The sequence below is a fragment of the Crinia signifera genome, chromosome 9 (genome assembly GCF_055691185.1).
Source record: "Crinia signifera chromosome 9, ASM5569118v1, whole genome shotgun sequence".
Classification (NCBI taxonomy): domain Eukaryota; kingdom Metazoa; phylum Chordata; class Amphibia; order Anura; family Myobatrachidae; genus Crinia; species Crinia signifera.
Window position 1 is genome coordinate 164,625,605 of NC_139225.1, and position 20,032 is coordinate 164,645,636.

At 46.0% G+C, this 20,032-nt stretch overlaps 2 long non-coding RNA genes across 2 annotated transcripts in view; both read left to right on the forward strand.

Annotated features, from left to right (window-relative positions):
* The window catches only part of LOC146036393 (uncharacterized), a 69,027-nt gene extending 56,615 nt beyond the window's left edge, over positions 1-12,412 (forward strand). The window contains exon 3 of the long non-coding RNA XR_014460814.1: positions 12,202-12,412. This is a non-coding gene — a long non-coding RNA (uncharacterized LOC146036393). The remainder of the gene's footprint in view (positions 1-12,201) is intronic.
* Positions 12,413-13,197: 785 nt separating this feature from the next.
* On the forward strand, positions 13,198-14,858 carry LOC146036394 (uncharacterized). Its single transcript, XR_014460815.1, has 2 exons — positions 13,198-14,677; positions 14,712-14,858. It is a non-coding gene; the product is annotated as an uncharacterized LOC146036394 (long non-coding RNA).
* The last annotated feature ends 5,174 nt before the right edge of the window (positions 14,859-20,032 follow it).

Consider the following 20,032-nt stretch of genomic DNA (forward strand, 5'->3'; position numbering starts at 1 on the left):
AAATAAGAAAATGAAAATGTAACAGAAATGTATCGGTCATTTAGTTCTCACTGAATTGCATGGTTACAGTTCTGTAGGATTCCAATATTGGACTAATCTGGGGACGATGGTGATCAGGTGACGATGGTGATCTGGTGACGATGGTGATCAGGTGACGATGGTGATCTGGTGATGATGGTGATCTGGTGACGATGGTGATCAGGTGACGATGGTGATCAGGTGACGATGGTGATCAGGCGACAATGGTGATCTGGTGACGATGGTGATCAGGTGACGATGGTGATCAGGTGACGATGGTCATATATCATACAAATTCCAAAGCTTGTTCGTTTGTTTTTGCTGCTTGAATATTGGTAAACTAGTAAGCCTGCTGAAAGCAAATGCTTCGAAAGCCAGTTAGTCAGTGAATGCAGCAGGTTAAAGATTAAATATTGCTGCATATAAATACCAGGAATTGTTTACATGAAATGCAAGGGCATAAATACATTCCCAATGGTGAGTTCTGCTACCTTGTGATTGCCTCTGTGTTTGTGCATGTGTGAGAGAGAAAAAGATATGTAGTTTCACTCGCTGCCAACAGCAGTGTTTCGGAGACACACAGACACTAGACATATATATATATATATATATATATATATATATATATATATATATACATACATACATACAGTATATAGATGATACTACTGTACATATAATATGCACTAAGCTATTTGCTACATGTAATATGATGATGTAATATCCTATTGTGTATACTTGATACAATATAAATGGTATAAACTAGATACAGTATAATAACATATACTATAATATTGGCAGATGGCTACAGGTTGGTACTGTAGGTGCATAGCGGATGTGAGCAAGAAGCTTAGTCCACATGTTAACTCCAAACCATAGTAGATGTATTAAAGATAACAGGATACAGGTGATAGAAGATACACATGACTCTATATGAGAATGTATCAATCTCTCCTGGGCTATATACTGTACAGCTGTACAACACTGCAACGCTCCAATAACACAGTAAAGGGAGGTGTTTGCAAGAAGCAAACAAAAAGACAAATGTGCCTTTTTGGGCGCACTCTTTATTTGTATAAATTAGATATGATTATTACATTAAAACGTAACCTTTAATGGACTTCTTATGCTAAAATATTGAGAGTATTCATCATTTAATGATCAGTCGTTTTAATACATGGTTGACTGTCAATCAAAAAAATCACAAAAATATCACATATAACATTAAGATGCCACATGGACAAACAAACATTTAAGAGACATACCATGCTACTGGCTTGTCCTGATGTCCGTCATAGTATTGCTCTGATATTTGTAATCGTATTGGTATAATACCAATTGTTCTGGTTATATAATCAGAAGATATAGTAAATGTTATTATTAATTGCCTTAGCAAAAAATGTCAAAGATATCAACTGATGGCTCAGCCGCTTCAGCCCGGACCATAACTCCTGCTCTTTTAGATTGAAACACCGAATAACTTGCTGTCCCTTATGGTTAGGTGGGGAGGGGAGGTATCGCTAGAGGGTGATTATAGATATTGCAGATGAAGACGGAAAAAAAATCCCTAAGTGATGGTTAGAAATTAATGGAGAAGTATATAGGAAAAAATGTAAGAAAATAGACTCCCGTGAATAGTACTCCTCCAACCGGTGGCTCCTGTGTATCTGCTGTTCATACACCCGTCTGAGTTACCAGCCAGTCAGTTCACCAGGAGTCTCCTCTCTGGTCAATGAACTGGCCCCATCCAGGCACCGCTGGAATATGGCCTATAGGGGGGGTATAGGTAACCTATTGGACTGAGTGTTGAGTAAGAATACCAGGTTGGTTGTTGTAATGGAGTTAAAGTACAGTACACTTCTGCTTTCGATTTCAGCTTCGTGAGTCCCCCTGGTGCTTTTCAGTATTGCAGGGAGACACTACGGGCTGAGTGGATGAGAGAGTGTTTTGAAAAGAGTGAGTCCCAGTATTAGGTTGTCAGCTGACCAATTCATGGGGCTTCTGCTTTCAGAGATCTGCAAGCATCGAATCTCTGATGAGAGAGTCCCAAATGAGTGGCTGCCTAACTGACATTTGATTATAAGATATAAAATTGGGCTGGAGATAAGATTGAGATAAAAAGAGTAAAGAAAAAAGAATTTTTAGTAGAAAGGTAAATTAAACAATAATAGTCACCTGCAAATACTAATAATGAATGCTGCTGTAGGGGACAATTTATCTAACAAGGGAGTAATAAGCAATTGGCTGACATCCGGTACACACGGGGAGATCCGTAGTTGTGCTGGATTTCAACTTTCTAGAGAACAACAGCATTCATTATTAGTATTTGCAGGTGACTATTATTGTTTAATTTACCTTTCTACTAAAAATTCTTTTTTCTTTACTCTTGTTATCTCAATCTTATCTCCAGCCCAATTTTATATCTTATAATCAAATGTCAGTTAGGCAGCCACTCATTTGGGACTCTCTCATCAGAGATTCGATGCTTGCAGATCTCTGAAAGCAGAAGCCCCATGAATTGGTCAGCTGACAACCTAATACTGGGACTCACTCTTTTCAAAACACTCTCTCATCCACTCAGCCCGTAGTGTCTCCCTGCAATACTGAAAAGCACCAGGGGGACTCACGAAGCTGAAATCGAAAGCAGAAGTGTACTGTACTTTAACTCCATTACAACAACCAACCTGGTATTCTTACTCAACACTCAGTCCAATAGGTTACCTATACCCCCCCTATAGGCCATATTCCAGCGGTGCCTGGATGGGGCCAGTTCATTGACCAGAGAGGAGACTCCTGGTGAACTGACTGGCTGGTAACTCAGACGGGTGTATGAACAGCAGATACACAGGAGCCACCGGTTGGAGGAGTACTATTCACGGGAGTCTATTTTCTTACATTTTTTCCTATATACTTCTCCATTAATTTCTAACCATCACTTAGGGATTTTTTTTCCGTCTTCATCTGCAATATCTATAATCACCCTCTAGCGATACCTCCCCTCCCCACCTAACCATAAGGGACAGCAAGTTATTCGGTGTTTCAATCTAAAAGAGCAGGAGTTATGGTCCGGGCTGAAGCGGCTGAGCCATCAGTTGATATCTTTGACATTTTTTGCTAAGGCAATTAATAATAACATTTACTATATCTTCTGATTATATAACCAGAACAATTGGTATTATACCAATACGATTACAAATATCAGAGCAATACTATGACGGACATCAGGACAAGCCAGTAGCATGGTATGTCTCTTAAATGTTTGTTTGTCCATGTGGCATCTTAATGTTATATGTGATATTTTTGTGATTTTTTTGATTGACAGTCAACCATGTATTAAAACGACTGATCATTAAATGATGAATACTCTCAATATTTTAGCATAAGAAGTCCATTAAAGGTTACGTTTTAATGTAATAATCATATCTAATTTATACAAATAAAGAGTGCGCCCAAAAAGGCACATTTGTCTTTTTGTTTGCTTCTTGCAAACACCTCCCTTTACTCAGTTACAAATACTGAATGTGTTGGGCGCACCACCAATCCAAGACTACCTCGATGTTATAGGAGTAGTCCAGCATATTGGTCTTTTCGATGTTCTTCACATGATAATAAAAACTATGTATTAGTCTGTGCGGATCCATACCCTCCTTCCCCTTTGCAAATTCTGCGAATATCGAGGTCTTTCTCGATTTCGGATCTGGCACGACACTGATATCGACATCATCTAAATAGTTAGGACTTCTTAAGTGACACGTCACTGATCACGAGTACACTAACTCGTCCATCTTATAAAGGGTAAACTAGCGATATGTCCACCTTCAGCTTAAAAAATGAACTCCAACAAAAAAGGAGGACTGAAGATCTCGACAGCATTTTTATGGCATCAGGTGGTGAGGTGACACAAGATGGCAATTGGACTGATGATCTCACCAAGCTAAAATATCTGCTACAACGGCAAATCCGAACCAATTGGGATCTTACTAGTTTAGAAAACTACTGTAAAACTAAGATAACACCCAGGGGTCTCAGACCAAGAACTTTCCCGGCATTTGACCTCTATACGGATAACCTTAAAAAAGAGTGGGAGAAGAGTTTATTAAAGTGTTCCCAGGAACTCATGGGAATTCTCATACAACATAACCATCTGGTGCTCGATGAGATTTCAAAAGAAATAGAAACCATTGGAAAAAGGTTAGAACAATGGGAACAGCTCACAAATTTTCAAAATAATTTCGAAAGGAATAAAAAAGAGCTGGAGGAATATGAAAGGAATATAATTGAAAGAAAGAAGAACAAGTTCCATAGAGACCAGAGAGACTTTGCGATGGGACAGATTTTTCGCTGGACTAGGACCAATCCCCAGAGGCAAAATAGGAGGTATGCACCCTCTTCCTCTGAAACGGACTACTCAAGCACAGAGGATTTAAGTGATAATGGCTTCCAACAAAATGATCCGATGATGAACAGAAGATCTCCGGATTCACAGATGAACCAACAACAACATAATATTGGAAGCTCCTCAGCATCCCTTGCCTCCACATCTGCCACCTCTTCTTTTTTAGAATATGGCCGGAACATCAGAGGCGCAAAACAAAAAGACCGACCAGACGGGGGATCAAGAAGAAGAAGAAGAGATTTCTCTCGGTGGGAACCCAGAACACCGAATCGGTATCCCCTCAGATGGAAGGAGGGAGACAGACAAGGATATCCGAATTACAGGTGATTAATCTGTCTCACCATGTACTCACCGAGGTACAAAAATCTGTTCTAAAAAAAGGTCTCTCTTTCTGCCCTACCAGTACCTTTGATCGCTTTCAGTGGGAGACTAACTTACAACTGTTTAGTCGCAAATTATCACTCACCAAACTCTATGCCAGAAAAGAAAATCCGCTAACATCACAAATACAATGGACAGCGGAAGAACAGGAGGCAATTAGAACATTGGAGGATTTGGAGAATAATTTGGAATCTCGAGTACCAGAACCAATGGTTAGATCAACATGCAAAAAACGATCTACCTTCTTTCCCCCCGATACCATATGTCCGGAGATCCGTGTGTTCACCAAAATGGTTACAAAGGATTTAGACAAACTGCACAAAAAAACGAAGTATAAATTAAGATCTTCTAACAATATCAATAAAGCAGAACGGAAAGCATTACAGGAGATCAAAAAATGGCAGGACGTTACAGTCAAACCATCTGACAAAGGAGGGAACATAGTCTTATGGCCCACCGAGCTTTACCTGAAGGAAGCAAGTCGACAACTGGATGATACCACCTGTTACACAAAAACATTGTTTGATCCAACATTGAATTTCAAGACCCAATACGAGAGGATCATTGATGGGGCACTACGCGATAATGTCATCACTAAAACGGAACATCAATTCCTACAGGTCCCCAATCCCAGAACAGCAACATTTTACATGTTGCCAAAAGTCCACAAAAACCTGCAAGAACCCCCAGGACGTCCCATTGTGTCAGGCAATGGTGCCCTGATAGAAAATGCTTGCATATTTCTCGACACCCATCTTCGGCACCATGTGATGTCCTTACCATCCTATACAAAGGACACTGCCGACGTCTTGAAGAAGTTAAATGACGTATATCTGGATAAGAATGAACTCCTTGTAAGTCTAGACGTCGAGGCTCTTTACACCAGCATCAGGCACGACTTGGGAGTCCAAGCCGTCAAATACTTCCTCTCGATGGAAGGACTTGGGGACTTCCAGTATTTTCTTCTGGACCTGTTAAGTTTTGTCCTACACAGGAACTATTTCCTGTTCAACAATCACTTCTACATCCAAGGAAGGGGGACGGCAATGGGGGCGGCTTGTGCCCCCACCTATGCCAACCTCTTCCTTGGATGGTGGGAACGGGAGGTGGTATTTAACGAGAACAACCAACATTTTGTGGACTGCATCACCACATGGATGCGTTACATTGATGACGTGTTCATTATCTGGAATGGCTCTGAAGAACAGCTGTGCAAATTCATAGAGGGGTTAAATAACAACAACCTCAATTTGAAATTCACTTTTGAGTACAGCATCTCTAGTATACCCTTCCTGGATCTTCGGATATACAGAGACAGCAGAGACAGAATCGCAACAGAATTATTCCGCAAAACAACATCTACTAATAGTCTTCTTCACAGAACAAGCGGACATTTCCCTCCAACAATGGCTAATATCCCAAAAGGGGAATTTCTACGTCTGAGACGGAACTGTTCCGAGGATGCCACCTACAAATCCAACTGTGAGGATCTCACTCTGAGATTGAAAGAGAGAGGATACTCGATGAGGTCAATTAAAAGGGCAAGACAAACAGTCGCAGTGACCACTAGAGAACAAATTCTCTATAAATCGAAGGATCCCTCCAGCAACAAGGAACAGAATTCCATCAGATTTGTGGGAAATTTCTGTTCAGATTGGAAAGAAATCAAGCAAATAGTGCAAAAACATTGGCCTATTCTGTTGAATGACGAGGACCTTGCGGAAAAACTAGGACCAAGGGTCAACATGAGCTGGAGGAGGGCCCCCAGTCTGAAGGACCAGTTGGTTCAAAGTCATTATACTAATGTACCAACCACAACAACAAAAAAGACAGTAGGCAGCTATCCGTGTGGCGGCTGCAAGGTGTGTCCATACATAAGCAAAACCACCGAAATGGTGGACAAATATGGCAACAACATGTCGATCAAAGATTACTTTAATTGTAAAAGTAAAAATGTAATCTACTGCCTAACATGTAGCTGTCACCTAATGTATGTGGGGATGACGTCACGCATGCTAAAGCAAAGAGCCTTGGAACATCTAGGCAACATAAGGAATGCCACTGCAGATCAGGCTAAAATGAAGCAGATAACAACAGTGGCACGTCATTTCCTGCACAAACATTCTGGCAAACCTGCTGGCTTTCAGATTTGGGGCCTAGAACAGGTCAAATTGGGTCTAAGAGGAGGAGACCTCATGCAAGCACTCCTAAAGAGAGAGAGCAGGTGGATTTTTCTTCTGGGGTCCTTGACACCAGGAGGCCTGAACGATAATATCAACTATGCAGCATTCCTGAATTAATTATTTTATACTTATTTTGATCTCAATCTCATTATTCATTACTCCCCTAAATATCTATATCATAGAATACCTGGATTTATATTTCTATATCCTTAAAACCTTTTCTTTTTCCGTTTGTTCATTAATTCACCAGTCTGCTATTTGTTGCGCACGGTGTGCAGTGGTTTTTAGTTTTTAGGGTCAGTTTGTCATTTGCACTTTTTTATGATTTCACAGTATAAGCATCACTAAGTAAATATAACTAAATAATAGTTCACAAAAAATTCATTTTAGTCACTGCAATATGCCATCTTCACCAATATAGGCTCAAGGTTAAAACTGTGACCCGTTCCTGTACACCATGACACCAATTTCCATCATGCTCACTCAAAGATACCCTTAGAACCACAAGGGACCTTTATGCACATTCCTTCACGGATGGTACCCTAATAAATAGGTTCATCCTCTTACTCCTTCCCTCTATTGCGTTGATAATTCTTAAATCTGCGCTAATAATTCCCAGTGAATAATAATTTTTCACTCCCCACATGTCACTTTTCCTGTCGACTTTTCCTGTCGATTCTTTGTATTTTTCCAGGAATATAATCCGATTTTTATCATTACCATAAGCTATGTGGCTTCCAGCAATTGCTCTGCATTAAGGAACCCCAATAGTGTCATCCCCATACTCTTTTGTCTCCTCATATTGCACCCTATATGTATAAGTCCTTTCGTCTACATACTCTGCAGTGGTAGCAGTAGTATAGTTAGCATTCTCCACCCTTTCATCTTAATACTATTGTCATCCAATTATTTTACTTGATTTGGGGCTTATAAATATAAAAATAAAAAATAAAAATTTGATCTCATCCGGAAGCAGTTATATATATGAACAACTAATATCGGACCCCAGCATGCGACTTGACCTATCAAGTTAATCCTAGGTAGAAATCATATTTACCATCATAATAAGTAATTTCTGAGTCTCTATGTCCTATCATGTCTTTCAGCAAAGCTGACAGGTGTGAAGATATCATCTATCATGTCGACCAAATTATTGCGCAGACAACACAATACATGAGCAATGGTATATTAACAGTTAAAAATAGAGAACTACAGCTTCAACTATAATTGAGATTAATCTCAATACGTCACTTACCATCACACTGGAGCCCTTTTCTTAATGCGTTAATCCATATAAGGGTTATAACTCTAAATATCTAGAGCAGGATCAGAATCATTTATGGATATATAGTTACTTAACTAATACAACAGTGTCACTGCACTGGTAAAGAGTATTCCTCATTCAATATGGTTCAGGCCAATACGCGCTGAGCCATTAATAGACAGGCTCAAGTAGATGTCAATCACAGCTCTCCACCAATGGTCAATCTGGAGACCTGAGATAAGAAGTGGGCAGGTGCCCACAAGCAAGATGGCGGACTGAGGAAGCCCCAGGCGAAACGCGTCCCCGCCACCGCCAGCCGCTAACGCTAGGACCATCCTCTGTCTCTTACACCGACAAGAGGAACAGAGTGTACACCGCCAGCCGCTGCACCCTGGAGACGCTGTTCTCGGCCGGGAAATACAAGCGCATACGGGAGGTAACCTGCGCCGCAACTCAGCTGAGTCTGCGAGCGCTATACACCGCACAGTTATATTCAGTGTGTTACACTGTTCCATCTAGTCTCTCCCTTTCCTGCGCTATAGTCTGCAATTGGAGCGTGTCCCTATATGCATGTATACATTGTGCTTGTGCATTGGTACTAGCAGTGTGTCTATGTTAAGTTGATAATTGATCCAACTCACATATGCTCTTGCACGTGTATGTGAGCGGAATACAATTGCTACACACTGAGAGCTAAATTTTGGGATTAATCTATTACTTTACATCTGGCGAAATTAGCGCCAATATATGTAATTATCCTCCTTGCAGCATCTGGGAGATGGCCGGCAGTATAATTCTGCAGCAATTGGTTTAATATGATTCATTGATTGTTTCTTTTGGTTTGTTAATTTTAATAGCAGTATATATTGTTTTCTTTTGGTTCAAACTTGTGTGGTTACTGTGAAAACCTCAGACATTAAATATATGTATATGCCGTTTTGATATATAACTGTGCACTTATTGATTTCTCCTTTTAAGACAGTTACTCAATATAAATACATACAAGTGTCAGTAAATGCTTAAATGTAACAGTTTTCAGGAGAAGGATACTTTTTGTCGGAACATATGCATAGAGGTTACACAGTATTCATTGTTGATATAAAGCACTGATCTACCATCAGAGTAATAGATCATTTATTATAAACAATTGTACTTGCTATACCCCCTAGGGGACAATTTATCTAACAAGGGAGTAATAAGCAATTGGCTGACATCCGGTACACACGGGGAGATCCGTAGTTGTGCTGGATTTCAACTTTCTAGAGAACAACAGCATTCATTATTAGTATTTGCAGGTGACTATTATTGTTTAATTTACCTTTCTACTAAAAATTCTTTTTTCTTTACTCTTGTTATCTCAATCTTATCTCCAGCCCAATTTTATATCTTATAATCAAATGTCAGTTAGGCAGCCACTCATTTGGGACTCTCTCATCAGAGATTCGATGCTTGCAGATCTCTGAAAGCAGAAGCCCCATGAATTGGTCAGCTGACAACCTAATACTGGGACTCACTCTTTTCAAAACACTCTCTCATCCACTCAGCCCGTAGTGTCTCCCTGCAATACTGAAAAGCACCAGGGGGACTCACGAAGCTGAAATCGAAAGCAGAAGTGTACTGTACTTTAACTCCATTACAACAACCAACCTGGTATTCTTACTCAACACTCAGTCCAATAGGTTACCTATACCCCCCCTATAGGCCATATTCCAGCGGTGCCTGGATGGGGCCAGTTCATTGACCAGAGAGGAGACTCCTGGTGAACTGACTGGCTGGTAACTCAGACGGGTGTATGAACAGCAGATACACAGGAGCCACCGGTTGGAGGAGTACTATTCACGGGAGTCTATTTTCTTACATTTTTTCCTATATACTTCTCCATTAATTTCTAACCATCACTTAGGGATTTTTTTTCCGTCTTCATCTGCAATATCTATAATCACCCTCTAGCGATACCTCCCCTCCCCACCTAACCATAAGGGACAGCAAGTTATTCGGTGTTTCAATCTAAAAGAGCAGGAGTTATGGTCCGGGCTGAAGCGGCTGAGCCATCAGTTGATATCTTTGACATTTTTTGCTAAGGCAATTAATAATAACATTTACTATATCTTCTGATTATATAACCAGAACAATTGGTATTATACCAATACGATTACAAATATCAGAGCAATACTATGACGGACATCAGGACAAGCCAGTAGCATGGTATGTCTCTTAAATGTTTGTTTGTCCATGTGGCATCTTAATGTTATATGTGATATTTTTGTGATTTTTTTGATTGACAGTCAACCATGTATTAAAACGACTGATCATTAAATGATGAATACTCTCAATATTTTAGCATAAGAAGTCCATTAAAGGTTACGTTTTAATGTAATAATCATATCTAATTTATACAAATAAAGAGTGCGCCCAAAAAGGCACATTTGTCTTTTTGTTTGCTTCTTGCAAACACCTCCCTTTACTCAGTTACAAATACTGAATGTGTTGGGCGCACCACCAATCCAAGACTACCTCGATGTTATAGGAGTAGTCCAGCATATTGGTCTTTTCGATGTTCTTCACATGATAATAAAAACTATGTATTAGTCTGTGCGGATCCATACCCTCCTTCCCCTTTGCAAATGCTCCAATAACACAGTAACAGACATCTATGCATCTAAATAAATAATATGTACCTGCTGTCGGGTCTGGATCATTTGGTCTACAGCATGATGGTCGACAGTCATTAGGTCGACGCCATTAGGTTGACATGGGAAAAGGCCGACATGGTTCTAGTTCGAAAGGTCGTTAGTTCGACAGGTCGTTAGTTTGACAGGTCATTAGTTCGACAATGTCTAGGTCGACATTCAAAAGGTCGACAAGGGGTTTTTCACTGTTTTTTACCTGAATGTCCACACAGTTGACATGGACACAGTTTAAAGTGTACCGCATCCCCTTGTATCGCTCGCTGCGCTCGCGATGCTTCGGGCACGGTGCCTCGCTGCGCTCGGCACACTATTTTATTCTCCCACCACGCCCTAGTGGATGGTAGGGCATGAAATACCGCCTATCGGCACATGTCGACTCAAAAAACAGTGAAAAACCCCATGTCGACCTTTTGACTGTCGACCTAGACATTGTCGAACTAATAACCTGTTGAACTAATGACCTTTCGACCTAGCACCATGTCGGCCTTTCCCCATGTCAACCTAGACCCATGTCGACCTTTTCCCATGTCGACATAATGGTGTCGACCTAATGACTGTAGACAAAAATGACCGCATCCCCCTGCTGTCTAATCAACATTGAAAAAAAATAAAAAGATGGCGCACGATTTGAGAGCACACAGCCAGTTGTTGGCTTTCAGACCGCACTCCTTTTCGGGTTTATATTTTGTAGATTGTTCTTAAGGATCAGCACCTTGATTATACGGGGCTTCTTTTGGGTTTTTTAATCAGTAGCATAGTGGTTAGCATTGCTGCCTCACAGCACGGACGTTATGAGTCCAATTCCTGGTCATGACTGCCTGTGTGGTGTTTGTATGTTCTCCAAGTGCTTGTGCAGGTTTCCCGTGTACTCTGGTTTCCTCTCATACTTATACATTCTGGCCTATTGTGTTGTATTGTGTGTGTATGTGTCCGTGTAATAGGGAACATAGAGTGTAAGTTATACGTGGCATAAATACGGTCACCATGAGGGATACCGGTGTTGTAGCGTGCACCTGATAATTAGTACATTTGCCCTTTAGGTGTCTGAACATAAAGTCAAATAAATGTTTGATGAGGATGTGAGCTGCAGGCAGCGGTAAAATTGGGCTTCATCCATTATTTCAGTACCCACAGAGTGAATCCCATTGGTGACTTTCGGTTTCTTTTTGAGGGTCTCCATCGACACCCAAAAATACATTTCTTCATTGAGATAATTAGTTTTGTTTACTTTCCCTAGAAATTCTGATATTTCCAAATTATGTTTTGCAGGTGAACACGGAAAAATCCAGATACTGCTTGGCTGGACCCCAGTGACGGCAATCACCCACAGACATGGCAACACTCCTGCCCAGCAGATGTAATGATTTCCCCACAACCAGGCTTGTTATATCTGCAAATATCTTCCATTATGACCTGAGTCTGCTACACCCCAATATTCCACCATAGTCCCCTACGAGCTGTGTGCCTGTAACTCCATAGACCTGGGGTAGCCAACCCTAGTCCTCGAGAGCTACCAACAGTGCATGTTTTCCAGGTCTCCTCACAGAGGCCCTTATTCTGAACTGAGCGGTACGGCCCGCGTGCGGCCGTACCGCCGATGTTTTCACTCTGCACATGCGCAGAGGTCAATCTGCGCATGTGCAGGCGAAATCGCCGCACATAAAGTTTCTACGCCGCAAAGGGGGCGTATAGGGGCGTGAGGGGCTTCATACCCTCATTTCCCTATGCATACGCCCCGCGTTTCATGGGCGTTCCCATGCAAACGCGGGGCGTATGCATGGTAATGAGGCTATGACGCCAGTGATGGGGGCGGAAAGCTGACATCGCCGGATGTCAGTTCTCCGCCCCCATACAAGCTTTCACACGGACGATTGTCCGTGTGGTCTCAGCTTGCGGGAGCTGGTGGGGCGTGCGGCCCTGCCTTCGATGGTCGCAGACCATCGAATGCAGGGGGCAGCTCCCACCATGGTGGAGGCGTACGCCCCACCATTTTCATGCGGATCGCCAGCCGTCCGTGTACGGACGGCCGTGGCGATCCGTATTGTGGGCGGGGATTGGTTTGTGCGGCCGGAGCACCGTATGCGGCTCCGGCCGCACAGATCTGAATAAGGGCCAGAATCACAAGTGAGCTAATTAGCTCCATCTGTGTATCTTTTAAAATGTGTCAGTGATTAATGAGTGCAGCTGTGCAGCAGCTAGGTTGTCTGGAAAATGTGAACTGTTGGTAGCTCTCGAGGGCTAGGGTTGGCTACCACTGCCATAGACTGTATCTGACAAAATGGCTTGGGATCGCTGCAGGATTCCCGGAGCCCCCGTGCGTCTCCCCGCAGATAAAAGGAATATTTGTGCTGTTGTACGGAATAGTTTTGTTTTATCTTGCTGTAACCATTTAGTAGTACACCTCAGGAGCGCTCCCAGTGGCTGCGTAATGGTATTACAAGGTCTACTAGTATCACGTCTACTATATAGATTATAATCTATATTTCCTGTTATTATTATTATTATTATTATTATTATATATCAGGTATACAGAGGCTGACAAGGCTTGCTGGAACTTGTAGCTACACAACAGCATGTAAAATACAGCCAACGCTACTGAAGGTGGGCGCTGTGGCAATCAGTAGTGCAGGCCTGAGCCCTGACGCAGCACTAGCAGTGGAGACGGGACACGAAACTATGATGTGAGATCACACCCTGAAAATGGGACAAGTCATGTGTGGAAGTGGGAAGAGGAGAAAGTACAGAGGGGAGGAGTCACTGTGAGAGTAGGAAGAGGAGAAAGTACAGAGGGGAGGAGTCAGTGTGGGAAGAGGAGAAAGTACAGAGGGGAGGAGTCAGTGTGAGAGTGGGAAGAGGAGAAAGTACAGAGGGGAGGAGTCAGTGTGGGAAGAGGAGAAAGTACAGAGGGGAGGAGTCAGTGTGAGAGTGGGAAGAGGAGAAAGTACAGAGGGGAGGAGTCAGCGTGGGAGTGGGAAGAGGAGAAAGTACAGAGGGGAGGAGTCACTGTGAGAGTAGGAAGAGGAGAAAGTACAGAGGGGAGGAGTCAGTGTGGGAAGAGGAGAAAGTACAGAGGGGAGGAGTCAGTGTGAGAGTGGGAAGAGGAGAAAGTACAGAGGGGAGGAGTCAGTGTGGGAAGAGGAGAAAGTACAGAGGGGAGGAGTCAGTGTGAGAGTGGGAAGAGGAGAAAGTACAGAGGGGAGGAGTCAGCGTGGGAGTGGGAAGAGGAGAAAGTACAGAGGGGAGGAGTCAGTGTGGAAGTGGAGAAAGTACAGAGGGGAGGAGTCAGTGTGAGAGTAGGAAGAGGAGAAAGTACAGAGGGGAGGAGTCAGTGTGAGAGTGGGAAGAGGAGAAAGTACAGAGGGGAGGAGTCAGTGTGGGAAGAGGAGAAAGTACAGAGGGGAGGAGTCAGTGTGAGAGTGGGAAGAGGAGAAAGTACACAGGGGAGGAGTCAGCGTGGGAGTGGGAAGAGGAGAAAGTACAGAGGGGAGGAGTCAGCGTGGGAGTGGGAAGAGGAGAAAGTACAGAGGGGAGGAGTCAGTGTGGTAGTGGGAAGAGGAGAAAGTACAGAGGGGAGGAGTCAGTGTGAGAGTGGAAAGAGGAGAAAGTACAGAGGGGAGGAGTAAGTGTGAGAGTGGGTAGAGGAGAAAGTACAGAGGGGAGGAGTCAGTGTGGAAGTGGGAGGAGGGATAAGTAAAGTGGGAAGGAGTCTGTATAAATTATAAGAAAATACTAGATTCCCCCCTGGGTGATAATGTTAGGTCGGTCGACACATTCAAAAGTCCAACATGAAAATGGGCAACACATGAAAAGGTTGATGTTAGGGTTTTTTTTAAAGCTTTTTGGGGGGTGTCAGTTTTTAGCTTGTAGCACATGGATCCCCAATCGTAGTCCACGTGGGTGTTAAGGTATGAAAAAGTAAAATATAATTTATTTATTTTTTTAAAGTCGTGTCGACCTTTTTTGTTCATGTCATTCTTAGAGCTCCCTGTAACAATATAGCGTTTCTCTTGCACACCTCTCCCTGTAATCAGTGCTGACCATCCTGCATCTGCGCCGCATCCCTGCCTGCTGCCCTGACCATCCCGAGCCGCGTCCCTGAATGCTGCCCTGACCATTCCGCGTCCGCGTCACTGCCTGCTGCCCTGACCATCCCGCGCCACGTCCCTGCCTGCTGCCCTGACCATCCCGCGCCACGTCCCTGCCTGCTGCCCTGACCATCCCGCGCCGCGTCCCTGCCTGCTGCTCTTACCATCCCGTTCCGCGTCCCTGAATGCTGCCCTGACCATCCCGCGCCCCCGTCACTGCCTGCTGCCCTGACCATCCCGCGCCACGTCCCTGCCTGCTGCCCTGACCATCCCGCGCCACGTCCCTGCCTGCTGCCCTGACCATCCCGCGCTGCATCCCTGCCTACTGCCCTGACCATCCCGCGCCGTGTCCCTGTCTGCTGCCCTGACCATCCCGCGCCCCTGCCTGCTGCCCTGACCATCCTGCACCCGCGTCCCTGCCTGCTGCCCTGACTATCCCGCGTCCCTGCCTGCTGCCCTGACCATCCCGCGCCGCGTCCCTGCCTGCTGCCCTTACCATCCCGTGCCGTGTCCCTGAATGCTGCCCTGACCATCCCGCGCCCGCGTCACTGCCTGCTGCCCTGACCATCCCGCGCCACGTCCCTGCCTGCTGCCCTAACCATCCCGCGCCACGTCCCTGCCTGCTGCCCTGACCATCCCGTGCCGCATCCCTGCCTGCTGCCCTGACCATCCCGCGCCGCATCCCTGCCTACTGCCCTGACCATCCCGCGCCGCGTCCCTGTCTGCTGCCCTGACCATCCCGCGCCCCTGCCTGCTGCCCTGACCATCCTGCACCCGCGTCCCTGCCTGCTGCCCTGACTATCCCGCGTCTCTGCCTGCTGCCCTGACCATCCCGCGCCGCATCCCTGCCTGCTGCCATGACCATCCCGCGCCGCATCCCTGCCTGCTGCCCTGACCATCCCGCGCCGCGTCCCTGTCTGCTGCCCTGACCATCCCGCGCCGCGTCCCTGTCTGCTGCCCTGACCATCCCGCGCCCCTGCCTGCTGCCCTGACCATCCTGCACCAGCGTCCCTGCCTGCTGCCCTGACTATCCCGCGTCCCTGCCTGCTGCCCTGACCATCCCGCGCCGCATCCCTGCCTGCTGCCCTGACCATCCCGTGCCACATCCCTGCCTGCTGCCCTGACCATCCCGCGCCGTGTCCCTGTCTAATGCCCTGACCTTCCCGCGACCACGTCCCTGCCTGCTGCCCTGACCATCCCGCGCCCGCGTCCCTGCCTGCTGCCCTGACCATCCCACGCCATGTCCCTGTCTGCTGCCCTGACCATCCTACACCTGTGCCGTGCCTGTGTCCCTGCCTGCTGCATTGACCATCCTGCACCATGTCGCTGCCTACTGCCCTAACCATCCCGCACCGTTTTCCTGCCTGCTGCCCTGACCATCCTTCACCCACGTCATGTCCCTGCCTGCTCCCATGACCACCCTGCACCCGCGCTTCTGAGAGTAGCACGCATGTATTGGGGCTCATCGTGTGTGTGCACAGGGGGGTGGGTGGGGGGTGGGGGTTCACACTGGCTCTAATAAAATGCATTGGGACTGATTCAGACCCCATCGCTGCTGGGCATAGTTTCTGAGGTCTATGATCAGATCGTCGCTGACCAGACACAGTGACTTGCAAAGATATCGCTGATCAGCTGCAAATCCATTCGCAATTCACTGACCATCGAATAAATCTCTGAGTCTGTGCAGAAATCGGACCCTTGCACAACCGTGCGACAGAATCTGCCAGAACAGGGCCGGAGCTGACATCACAGACCCTCCCTGACAACGCCCAGGCATGCCGGCCTTATTCCTGACACTCACAAAAAAAATGCCGGTTACCAACCACAAACTGTGGCTTCCTGTGAGTCAAATTGCAAAGAAAATGATCTCTGACTTGTGTCGCTGTTTGGCCTCATTCCTGCCCCCTACGCTCCGTACGCATTCGATAATTGATTATATTGCAATCATTCCCCCGGCAAACATTTTTAACTTTTTGATGAACTTGACTTTAGCGCCAATATTTAGGCCACGGCTGAGCAGTTTGTGCTACAACGAACGTATCAACCACCTCCAGTAATTATCTTTTATTTATATGGTACCACAAGTGATCCGCGACGCCGGGTGCTTGTGCGCCATGTTGTATGCCGTTTGGAGAGACTGCATAAGAATGGCGCATCCGCCAGCTGCCGCTACGCTCACTCTGGATGCACGGATCTCCTGGTGCGTATCCATGCTATTGACGTCACGGCAGTCGGCATCGCCTGCGGAGGCGAGCACTCAGCCATGCAGCATGCGCAGTGTGAAATAACGCAAGATCCATCTGCAGAACGTACTGGCGCAAGGCGCTGCATCTCCCCGACTGCGCACCAGCATGCGATCCGTTTCTCCTGTTATTGCTACAAAGGTTTTGCATAATCTTTTAGCAGCGTTGCTGTGATTCCTTATTTAGTCCACACAATATCGCCTCCCTTCCCCCAGCGCCAGCGCTGCAGAGTCTCCATTAATCCTACATTTCCGAGATGGTATCGAGGCACAGTGGGTTTCCACAGAAATTAATTTGTCCTGACAACAGACCTAAAGATTGGAGTCCGGGGATCACTTGGCAAATTCCCTTTAAACTGAGCACAATAATAAACAGGGAAGTGATAAGGACGCCGGCAGACGACCACACAGGGACCGGCAGGAGGCTGCGCTCTGTGTAATAACGCGCACGCAGGGAATGAGCAGCAGCTTCCCGGGCGAGGGAGGGAAGAATAAAGGAGATATTCCATGTATCTGATCCCATGCCAGACCAGGAGACAATGTAACGCCAGCACAGGCTCCAGCTATTGTGTTACTCACATGTCTTATTTACATAGGAGGTCCAAGGGAGCCAGGAATCAACTCCCACTGCTGGGATTACCAGCATTTTATCTAGCACAGGACCGTAGGGGAGATGTACTCAGCCTAGAGAGATCAAGTGGAGGGGGGTAAAGTACCAGTCAATCAGCTCCTAACTGCCATGTTATAGGCTATGTTTAAAAAAATGACAGAAGCTGTTTGGTTGGTATTTTATCTCTCTACTTTATCACTCTCCAAGGCTTAGTACATCGGCCCTTTAAAGTGATTTATAGCTGCATAAAAAAAAACACACAAGACACAAAACAACCCTAACAGGCATCAATATTTCCACGCAAATGTATTATAAAGCTCTTGCCAGGAGACAGGAGCCAATAGTAGCCCATCGTGTGTGATACCACTGGGGTGGGACTAGTTGTGGGAGACACTAAGGGCTAATATCAAGTAATATTTGTGGCTAAATCCCCGAAAACACCTGTTTTCAGGGGTTAGCCGCAAATATTAAGTATCAGGGGTATAAAGTATTAAGTATCAGGGGCAGATTTATTAAGCTCGGTGAAGTGATAAACTGTCTGGTTTTAATCACCGGCAAATCAGCTCCTACCTGTCATAATTCAAACTAAGCCTGTAACTTCACAGGTAGGAGCTGATTGGCCGGTGATAAAAACCACATAAATCTGCCCCACAGTGAGTTATTGTTCACAGAAGATGGGTCACAGGGGACCGCAGCAGGAATCTCCGATCCCTGCTGCGATCCCCCCCTGCAGCGCCGCCGGCCGCATCCCCCATATGGGGGATGCCTAGCTACCCAATGTATCAACATCGGGCAGCCCGGCTTCACACCCCTGGGCTATCGCCATTCTGATATGGCGTTAGCCCATTGTAGACTATGGCTACACATCGCACTGCCCTCAGTGTGGTCAACGGGGTCGGGGGGGGGGGGTCAGTGCATAACCGAGCATGCGCAGACCCCCCGGCTTCCGGCTCCGGGCATCGCAGGGATGGGCTCCTTTCAGAGCTCTGTCCCTGCGCCTAGCAGGTGAACGAAATTATTGCATTGTGGGCGGTAATAGGGGCACATTCATACCTCCCAACTTTTGACCTGAAGAAATAGGGACACTCGCGCGGCGAAGCGTCCGAAAAGGGGGCGGGGCGTATGCAAATGAGGGCGCGGCTTATGCTAATTAGCCGCAACCTCATTTTCATACGAGAATAGAAGCTGTGCGCATGCGCACAGCGTCTATTCTACTAGATTGGGGGGTCTCCCAACTGCCACCCCCCGCAGCGGGACAATGCCTGCCGCGGGTGGGACAGCGGGACAGGACCCGAAAATCGGGACTGTCCCTCTAAAATCTTGACAGTTGGGAGGTAATGCACATTTATCAAGAGTGCATTTACAATGAGATATGGGTGGAATATTACCGCCCAGGATCGCATTGTAAAACCACCTGAATTTATTACGTTTGAGGGCGCAGGGACTGGGCTCCGAAAGGAGTCTGTCCCTGCGCTGCCCAGAGCCGGAAGCCGGGGGGTCTGCGCATGAGTGGTTACGCGCTGACCCCCCCGTGACCCCGCTGACGTCACTGCCGCTTGTGTAGCCATAGGCAACCCAGAATGTTGATACATCGGGCAGCTTCGCATAACCAATAGAAACCTATGGGGGATGCGGCCGGCGGCGCTGCAGGGGGGGATCGGAGATTCCTGCTGCGGTCCCCCTTTAATACATTTAGGTGATACTTAATATTTGCGGTTCGGGGATTTACTTGATAAATGTGCCCCATATTCCGCCCAGATCGCATTATAAATGCGATCAATGATAAGTGGGGCCCTAAATATAGACAAAGGGTGTTTGGGCTATAGTAACAGCACATTAGGCACCGGGCCAAGCGATGCACTGGGGGCGGGGCCCTACACGCCCATTCATGGCAGCCAGTAACATTCAAGTTCAACCCTAATGTAGTCCCGTGCCACCTCTACACATGCTTCCATACAGTGACTGACACACTCTGATTGGTAGATAGGTCCACCAATCAGCATGCCGTCAGCCATTCACTGTCTGGCTGCAGGCTGGGATGTAGGTAGAGAATGCTACACTCTGATTGGTGGATAGCTCCAGCATCCTCCAATCAGCATGCCAACAGCCATTCCCTGTCTAGCTGCAGGTAGAGAATGAATATATGACTGGTACCTACCCAGG